Source organism: Arachis ipaensis, chromosome B6, assembly GCF_059453495.1.
Source record: "Arachis ipaensis isolate K30076 ecotype BB chromosome B6, ASM5945349v1, whole genome shotgun sequence".
NCBI lineage: Eukaryota > Viridiplantae > Streptophyta > Magnoliopsida > Fabales > Fabaceae > Arachis > Arachis ipaensis.
Genome location: NC_142441.1, coordinates 23,683,287 through 23,693,858, shown reverse-complemented (window position 1 = coordinate 23,693,858; position 10,572 = coordinate 23,683,287). Strand labels below are relative to the sequence as shown.

The window sequence follows — 10,572 nt, the reverse complement described above, 5'->3', positions numbered from 1 at the left end:
TGAGTCTTGAGTCAAATTTTAAGTTTGGTGTCTTGCATGTGTTTCTTTTCTTAAAAATTTTCAAAAATAAGTTCTTGGTGTTCATCTTGACATTCAAAGTGTTCTTGGTGTTCATCTTGACATTCATAGTGTTCTTGCATACATCACATGTTTTGATCCAAAATTTTCATGCATTGAGTCTTTTTGATGTTTTTCTCTTTCATCATTAAAAATTCAAAAATAAAAAATATCTTTCCCTTTTCCATTCATAAAATTCGAAAATTTGAGTTGACCTTTTCAAAAATTTTTAAAATCTACTTGTTTCTTATGAGTCAAATCAAATTTTCAATTTCAAAAATTCTATTTTTTTCAAATCTTTTTCAAAAAAATTCAAATCTTTTTCATTTTTCTTTCATAATTCACGAAAATTTCAAATTGATTTTAAAAAATCTTTTTCTTATTTCTATTCCATATTTTCGAATTCAATGCTAACAATTAATGTGATTGATTCAAAAATTTTTAAGTTTGTTACTTGCCTAGTAAGAAAGGTTCAATCTTTAAACTCTAGAATCATATCTTTTTAATTTCTTGTTAGTCAAGTAATCAACTTTAATTTTAAAATCAAATCTTTTTAAATTTCTTTTTCAAATCTTTTTCAATTTAAGTTTCAATCACATCTTTTTCAAAATCAATTTCAAAATCTTTTCTAACTTCTTTTCTAACTTCTTATCTTTTCAAATTTGATTTTCAAATCTTTTTCAATCAATCTTATCTTTTTGTTTCAATCATATCTTTTTCAAAACTACCTAACTAACTCTCTCTTTCTAATTTTCGAAAATTCCTTCCCTCTTTTTCAAAATTTCTCTTTAATTAACTAATTGTTTTAAACTTTAATTTAATTTAATTTAATTTTTCTTTTTTTTAATTTTCGAATTTCAATTTTAATTTTAAATTAAAACCAAAACTATTTTTTTATTATTTTCGAATTCTTCTCCTTCATCTCCTTCTATTTATTTATTCATCTACTAACACTTCTCTTCCACCCAAAATTTGAACACCATCTTCCTCTATTTGTTCGAGTTTTTCTCTTCTCCTTCTTACATTCTTCTCTTCTTATATTCACATAAAGGAATCTCTATACTGTGACATAGAGGATTCCATATTTTCTTTTGTGTTCTCTTCTTTTTCATATGAGCAGAAACAAGGATAAGAACATTCTTGTTGAAGCTGATCCTGAACCCGAAAGGACTCTGAAGAGGAAGCTAAGGGAAGCTAAAGCACAACTCTCTGGAGAAAATCTGACAGAAATTTTCGAAAAAGAAGACAACATGGCCGAAAATAATAACAATGCAAGGAAGATGCTTGGTGACTTTATGCACCAAATTCCAATTTACATGGAAAAAGCATCTCAATTCCTGCCATTGGAGCAAACAACTTTGAGCTTAAACCCCAATTAGTTTCTCTGATGCAGCAGAATTGCAAGTTTTATGGACTTCCATTAGAAGATCCTTTTCAGTTCTTAACTGAATTCTTGCAAATCTGTGATACTGTTAAGACCAATGGGGTTGATCCTGAGGTCTACAGGCTTATGCTTTTCCCGTTTGCTGTAAGAGACAGAGCTAGAGTATGGTTGGACTCTCAACCTAAAGATAGCCTGAACTCTTGGGATAAGCTGGTCAAGGCTTTCTTAGCCAACTTCTTTCCTCCTCAAAAGCTTAGAGTGAATTTTCAAACCTTCAGACAGAAGGAAGGTGAATTCCTCTATGAAGCTTGGAAGAGATACAAGGAACTGACCAAAAAGTGTCCTTCTGACATGCTTTTAGAATGGACCATCCTGGATATATTCTATGATGGTCTGTCTGAGCTATCAAAGATGTCACTGGACCATTCTACAGGTGGATCTATTCACCTAAAGAAAATGCCTGCAGAAGCTCAAGAACTCATTGACATGGTTGCAAATAACCAGTTTATGTACACTTCTGAAAGGAATCCTGTGAATAATGGGACGCCTATGAGGAAAGGAGTTCTTGAAGTTGATACTCTGAATGCCATATTGGCTCAGAATAAAATATTGACTCAGCAAGTCAATATGATCTCTCAGAGTCTAAATGGATTGAAGGAATCATCCAACAGTACTAAAGAGGCATCTTCTGAAGAAGAAGCTTATGATCCTGAGAACCCTGCAATAGCAGAGGTGAATTACATGGGTGAACCCTATGGAAACACCTATAATCCCTCATGGAGAAATCATCCAAACTTCTCATGGAAGGATCAACAAAAGCCTCAACAAGGCTTTAATAATGGTGGAAGAAACAGGTTTAGCAATAGCGAGCCTTTTCCATCATCCACTCAGCAACAGACAGAGAATTCTGAGCAGAATCCATCTAGCTTAGCAAATATAGTCTCTGATCTATCTAAGGCCACTTTAAGTTTCATGAATGAAACAATATCCTCCATTAGAAATTTGGAGGCACAAGTGGGCCAACTGAGTAAAAGAGTCACTGAAATCCCTCCTAGTACTCTCCCAAGCAATACAGAAGAGAATCCAAAAAGAGAGTGCAAGGCCATTGATTTAACCATCATGGCCGAACCCAAAGAGGAGGGAGAGGACGTGAATCCCAGTGAGGAAGACCTCCTGGGACGTCCAGTGACCAATAAGGAGTTTCTCTCTGAGGAACCAAAGGAATCTGAGGCTCACCTAGAGACCATAGAGATTCCATTGAACCTCTTTATGCCCTTCATGAGCTCTGATGAGTATTCTTCTTCTGAAGAGAATGAGGATGTTACTGAAGAGCAAGTTGCCAAGTACCTTGGTGCAATCATGAAGCTGAATGCCAAATTAATTGGTAATGAGACTTGGGAAGATGAACCTCCCTTGCTCATCAATGAACTGAGTGATCTGGATCAACTGGCATTGCCTCAGAAGAAACAGGATCCTGGAAAGTTCTTAATACCTTGTACCATAGGCACCATGACCTTTGAGAAGGCTCTATGTGACCTTGGATCAGGAATAAACCTCATGCCACTCTCTGTAATGGAGAAACTGGGAATCTTTGAGGTGCAAACTGCTAAAATCTCATTAGAGATGGCAGACAACTCAAGAAAATAGGCTTATGGACAAGTAGAGGACATGCTAGTAAAGGTTGAAGGCCTTTACATCCCTGCTGATTTCATAATCCTGGATACTGGGAAGGATGAGGATGAATCCATCATCCTTGGAAGACCCTTCCTAGCCATAGCAAGAGCTGTGATTGATGTAGACAGAGGAGAACTGATCCTTCAACTGAATGAGGACAATCTTGTGTTTAAAACTCAAACTCAAGGATCTCCTTCTATAACCATGGAGAGGAAGCATGAAAAGCTTCTCTCACTGCAGAGTCAACCAAAGCCCCCACAGTCAAACTCTAAGTTTGGTGTTGGGAGGTTCCAACCTTGCTCTGATTATCTGTGAGGCTCTATGAGAGCTCACTGTCAAGCTATTGACATTAAAGAAGTGCTTGTTGGGAGGCAACCCAATGTTATTTAATTTTATTTTTATTATTATTTCGTGTTTTATTAGGTTGATGTTCATGTAAAGTCACAAAAACTACTGAAAAATAAAAAAAATAGAATAAAAAACAGCATTAAAAACAGCACACCCTGGAGGAAGGGCTTACTGGCGTTTAAACGCCAGTAAGGAGCATCTGGCTGGCGTTTAACGCCAGAACAGAGCATGAAACTGGCATTAAACACCAGAAACAAGCAGTAGTTTGACGTTTAAATGCCAGGATTTCACCCAGAGGAAAGCTGGCGTTAAACGCCAGAAACAAGCATCAGACTGGCGTTTAACGCCAGAAATATGCACCACACTGGCGTTCAACGCCAGAAACATGCTATAGACTGGCGTTGAACGCCCAAAACAAGCATGGAAGTGGCGTTTAACGCCAGAAATATGCTGCAGTCTGGCGTTAAATGCCAGAATTGCACAGCAAGGGCGTTTTACACGCCTAATTGGAGCAGGGACGTTAAGTCCTTGGCCCCACTGGATCTGTGGACCCCACAGGATCCCTACCACTTCTTCTCTTATCTTCACACCTTTTCATAACATTCTTCCTCAATTAACCTCCACCAATCACCTCCATTACTCCTCCAAAACCATCATACAACCCACCTACACCCACCTACTTAAATTCAAACCATCACTCCTTCATTTTCACACATCATAACCACCTAAACCCTCTTGACCGAACCATTCACACACCTCCATCTCCTCCATTTTCTTCTTTTTCTACTCACTTATTTCTTCTTTTGCTCGGGGACGAGCAAACCTTCTAAGTTTGGTGTGGTAAAAGCATTGCTTTTTGTTTTTCCATAACCATCTAGGGCACCTAAGGCCAGAGACATTCTCATTGAAGAGAACAAGCCCATCACTAAGAAAAGGATGGAGCAAAAAAGAGATCATGGACCTCAATAAGAGCATGAGGAAATCCCCCACCATGAAATCCCTGAGATGCCTCAAGGGATGCACTTTCCTCCACAAAACTATTGGGAGCAAATCAACATCTCCCTAGGAGAATTAAGTTCCAATATGGGACAATTAAGGGTGGAGCACCAAGAGCACTCCATAATCCTCCATGAAATTAGAGAAGATTAAAGAGCTATGAGGGAGGAACAAGAAAGACAAGGAAGAGACATAGAGGAGCTCAAGAGCACCATTGGTTCTTCAAGAAGAGGAATACACCACCCTCACTAAGGTGGACTCATTCCTTAATCTCCTTGTCTATTTATTTTACTATTTTTTGGTTTTTGAGCTTTATGTTTATTTATATTTGTGTCTTATTACATGATCATTAGTGTCTAAGTGTCTATGCCTTAAAGTTATGAATATGAATCCATCACCTCTCTTGAATGAAAAATGTTTTAATTACAAAAGAACAAGAAGTACATGGTTTTGAATTCATCCTTGAAACTAGTTTAATTATTTTGATGTGGTGACAATACTTTTTGTTTTCTGAATGAATGCTTGAACAGTGCATATGTCTTTTGAAGTTGTTGTTTATGAATGTTAAATATGTTGGCTCTTGAAAGAATGATGAAAAGGAGAAATGTTATCTGATAATCTGAAAAATCATAAAAATGATTCTTGAAGCAAAAAAAAGCAGTGAATACAAAAGCTTGCCAAAAAAAAAAAAGAAAAAAAATGCGAAAAAAAGAAAAAAAGAAAAAGAAAAAGCAAGCAGAAAAAGCCAAAAGCCCTTAAAACCAAAAGGCAAGGGTAAATAAAAAGGATCCAAGGCTTTGAGCATCAGTGGATAGGAGGGCCTAAAGGAATAAAATCCTGGCCTAAGCGGCTAAACCAAGCTGTCCCTAACCATGTGCTTGTGGCGTGAAGGTGTCAAGTGAAAACTTGAGACTGAGCGGTTAAAGTCAAGGTCCAAAGCAAAAACAGAGTGTGCTTAAGAACCCTGGACACCTCTAATTGGGGACTTTAGCAAAGCTGAGTCACAATCTGAAAAGGTTCACCCAGTTATGTGTCTGTGGCATTTATGTATCCGGTGGTAATATTGGAAAACAAAGTGCTTAGGGCCACGGTCAAGACTCATAAAGTAGCTGTGTTCAAGAATCAACATACTGAACTAGGAAAATCAATAACACTATCTGTACTCTGAGTTCCTATAGATGCCAATCATTCTGAACTTCAATGGATAAAGTGAGATGCCAAAACTATTCAAGAGGCAAAAAGCTACAAGTCCCGCTCATCTGATTGGAGCTAAGTTTCATTGATATTTTGGAATTTATAGTATATTCTCTTCTTTTTATCCTATTTGATTTTCAGTTGCTTGGGGACAAGCAACAATTTAAGTTTGGTGTTGTGATGAGCGGATAATTTATACGCTTTTTGGCATTGTTTTTACATAGTTTTTAGTATGATTTAGTTAGTTTTTAGTATATTTTTATTAGTTTTTAAATAAAATTCACATTTCTGGACTTTACTATGAGTTTGTGTGTTTTTCTGTGATTTCAGGTATTTTCTGGCTGAAATTGAGGGACTTGAGCAAAAATAAGATTCAGAGGTTGAAGAAGGACTACAGATGCTGTTGGATTCTGACCCCCCTGCACTCAAAGTGGATTTTCTGGAGCTACATAACTCCAAATGGCACGCTCTCAATTGCGTTGTAAAGTAGACATCCAGGGCTTTCCAGAAATATATAATAGTTCATACTTTGATTAAGTATAGATGACGTAAACTGGCGTTCAACGTCAGCTCCATGCTGCATTCTGGAGTCAAACGCCAGAAACAGGTTACAAAGTGGAGTTAAACGTTAGAAACAGGTTACAAACTGGCGTTCAACTCCAAGAAAGACCTCTACACATGTAAAGCTCAATGCTCAGTCCAAGCACACACCAAGTAGGCCTCAGAAGTGGATTTCTGCATCATTTACTCATTTCTGTAAACCCTAGTAACTAGTTTAGTATAAATAGAACTTCTTACTATTGTATTGGGAGATCTTTGATCAGTTTTTATGCTATCTTAGACCTTTATGGGGGCTGGCCATTCGGCCATGCCTGAACCTTCATCACTTATGTATTTTCAACGGTAGAGTTTCTACACACCATAGATTAAGGTGTGGAGCTCTGCTGCTCCTCAAAGATTAATGCAAACTACTACTATTCTTCTATTCAATTCAACTTATTCAGCTTCTAAGATATTCATTCGCACTTCAATATGAAGGATGTGATGATCGTGACAGTCATCATCATTCTCAACTTATGAACGCGTGCCTGACAACCACTTCCGTTCTACCTTAGATTGAATGGATATCTCTTGGATATCTAATATAGGGGACCGAGTCCGAGTTATTAATGTCTTCGTGGTATAAGTTAGAACCCATGGACGGCCATTCTTGAGGGTCCGGAAAGTCTAAACCTTGTATGTGGTATTCCGAGTAGGATTCAGGGATTGAATGACTGTGACGAGCTTCAAACTCGCGAGTGCTGGGCGTAGTGACAGACGCAAAAGGATCAATGGATCCTATTCCAATATGATCGAGAACCGACAGATGATTAGCCATGCAGTGACAGCGCATTGGACCATTTTCACTGAGAGGACAGGTGGCCATTGACAACGGAGATGCCTAACATACAGCTTTCCATGGAAAGGAGTAGGAATGATTGGATGAAGACAGCAGGAGAGCAGAGGTTCAGAGGGATGAAAGCATCTCCATACGCTTATCTGAAATTCTCACCAATGAATTACATAAGTATCTCTATCTTCATTTTACGTTTTATTTATCTTTTAATTATTAAATCACCATAACCATTTGAATCCGCTTGACTGATATTTACAAGGTGACCATAGCTTGCTTCAAGCTGACAATCTCTGTGGGATCGACCATTACTCACGTAAGGTTTATTACTTGGACGACCCAGTGCACTTGCTGGTTAGTTGTGCGAAGTTGTGAAGAAAGTGCTAAAGTTTATAACGCGCATACCAAGTTGAGTGCCATTGTTAGAGATCACAAATTCGTGCACCAGCTGTGAAGCTTGATCTCTTTAAGACCAAACTCTGATACCAATTGATGGTAATCAGTGGCTAAGAGAAAGGGGGGGTTGAATCTTAGCCCCTCTTTTTGCTGAATATTACTTTCTGCCTTTTAAGATAGCTTCAGGAGATATTTCTGCTTTTTGTCTCATAACAAGTCAAGAGATATTTTCTTTTTGTCTCGTAACCGGTTATGAGATATTTTTCAATTTTGTCTCCTACGCAACAGAATCAGAAATGGAGTAGATGAGAAAGAGAGAATCACACCCAGAAGTATCCTGGTTCAGCTGCTAAGTGCAATGCAGCCTACATCCAGTCTCCATCACAGACAGAATTTCACTATAATCAACAGATTACATACACCAATTCTTCGCTAGGAACTACCCATTCCTATCTGAGACAAGTCCAGAATCTATCCCCAAAACTAAACTTGACTCGTACAACTGCCAAGCTTTCAACCACAAAGTGCTAACCCAACTTGCAAGGGAACAAGTTCAAATTCTACCCCAACCTAAACTTGACTAGACCTCAATCTAGCTTTCAACCGCAAAGTGCTAACCCAACTTGCAAGAGAATCTCCTCAGGATCATGACAACAAAATAGAAATATATACAAAGAATTTCTGAGATAATAATGGCTTTTTCTTTAACTCTCTGCCTTTTTTCACTCGTTGGCTTTTTCTTACAAAATCTCATATTTTGCCTTTTACCAATGAAACACAGACAGACTCACTGAGAAAAAGAAATATTCAATGAAAGCCATGAAGGAGAAGAATAAACATCTCAAAGAGCTATGGAAACCCAAACGTGTGCTCTCACTCCTTATCTCAACCCTTAGCCGTTCTCCCTTATTATAGAAGGGGAAGCTTCCAAGGTTGAAACCGGTTCAACCAAGCCACCAGCATCTTCTCCATCACATAAGGCCGGTTCGGACAGAGAAAAGAGAGAGGAAAAACCGAAAGTAAATCAACATGCATGTGCCTATCTCTCATCCCTTCTTATCAAGCTACATCAATCTGAACCCTCCATCTTGACTTTGTCCCCAAGAAATAATTCTGACCCTTGATGAACTCTTGATCTTTGACAGCTCCATCTGTTTTATTTTCGCTTCTTCCTGCACGTAGCTATAGTAGCTACCTTCTGTGATGGATGAACAAAAGTGGAGACGAGCTTCACCTCAGAGATCTTCTTCTCTGACCGAAACGGATTGCTTCTACTTTAGGCATGGAGATCTTGAAGCTTCTTCTCCACATCTTGCCTTTAGTGGAAAAGATCTCAACCATGCCATGCTTCGGATCTTCTTTTTTCAAAAGCCATCACCCTAGCCTTTTCTTCTTCCGTTAGCCTTACTGTTGCTTTTCTCTGATAACTTGTATTTTCTTCTTCTTCCTCTGATGGATGTGACAGAATGCAAAGAGAGAGGAGAAAGAAGACACAAAGTTTTTCAAAGAACAATTAAATGAATTGAAATTCTATTCACATTACTCAAGGAGTGGAGTAACGTGTGGAACCATCAATGCAATTAACTCAATTTAATTTTCTTTTCAGTTACCAAGGCAAGTAATTAAATCAATTGAATTTTGAGTTTGGTTACCAATGCTTGCAATTAACCAAGTTGAATTTTAAGTTCCAGTAACAAGTGGAGTTGGTAACCGAAGCATGCCTTTAATGAAATTAAACTCAATTGGATTTTTACTTCCAGTAACCAAGAATGATAACTTTGACAATTTGAGTTCCCTTTGGTTTGTGACCACTGAACGGGTTCCTCTCTCAATCTTGGGTCAATTGTTTTATTTCATCATGGGCTTGTGATATGGGCCTCTTTGGATTCTTCTTTTAATATTCAGCCACTAGAAGTGGACAATTATTATTGGGCTGAAATATGTTTAGTAACAAAACTGGGCTTTTATCACTTGAGCCAAGAAACAATTTTATTTTTCACTTACACACTAAACCAAATCCATCATACAACCAATTGGAAGCAATTAACAAATTAATGATTTTTTAATTAATATTTTAATAATGTTTGATCATCATAATAATTCAAGTTTTCCAAATTCAACAATCTCCCCCTTGATGACAAACATTATTAAAACTGAATTGAAATGATTAGGATTAGATAACTTTCCTTTGAAGATTTGCCAAAATCTGCCCCTTTCTTTTGTTCAATGTGCTCCCCCTTAATGTGTGCCTGATTAACAAAATATTCAAGAAAGCCATCACCTGTATACAAGCTCTAAAGAGTTCCAAGAAGATAAAGATTTCAAAACATGGAACCTTTAAGACCGAACCATTATTTTCACAACATGATCCAGACAGCACATATATGTATACTTGAGCAAATAAATTTTTCAAAATATAATTAGAGCTCAAGTTGAAATTCTCTGACACAGAGTGCTCAAAATAATGAGCCAAAATAGAGCACAAATATGAAACAGAATGCTCATGTTCAAACAGAATGCTCATGTCGAAACAGGACAGCAAATAAACAGTTTCAATTTAGCAATTCAGCCCTTCTTTCATTTTTCTCCTCCTTTTGTCATCAAGGAGGGACACATCATATGTCAAAAGTTTGCAAAGATCTTATCAATTCATAAAAAATTATCAGCCAGCCTTGAAACAAGCATGAATCAGAGCTAAACCAAAAGTTAATTAAATACTATTTATTCACAAGCTCAGATGCTAAGCTATAAACAATATTCACAACCAAATCAAACTACAGATTTTTAAACACAAATTTAAATAATAAATAGCAGTAAATTAAAATTATAAACAGCAGGTTCAAGCATCATTATCATAGATCAAGATAAAAACAAACAACAGCCTTTCAATTCATTTTTCTTTCTCCACCTTTTCTCATTAAGGAGGGACACCTACATGGAAAAACAGTTCACCATATATGCAAAAAAAAATTAGAGCAGATAAAAGTGTAAAAGCCAAGCTACAATCACCAAATCAAAGTTCAACAACTAAAATCCAAAAATAGAGCAAAAATAATAATAAACCAATGTTTCAGAAATAGTTTTTCAGCAGCAACATCATGGAGCAGTCTTAAAAAAGAAGACTCAGATA

At 37.1% G+C, this 10,572-nt stretch overlaps 1 non-coding gene across 1 annotated transcript; it reads right to left on the bottom strand.

Moving 5' to 3' along the window:
* Positions 1–1,690: 1,690 nt before the first annotated feature.
* Positions 1,691–1,798, bottom strand: LOC148554891 (small nucleolar RNA R71). The gene has a single exon (XR_015886757.1). It is a non-coding gene; the product is annotated as a small nucleolar RNA R71 (small nucleolar RNA).
* Between the last annotated feature and the right edge of the window lie 8,774 nt (positions 1,799–10,572).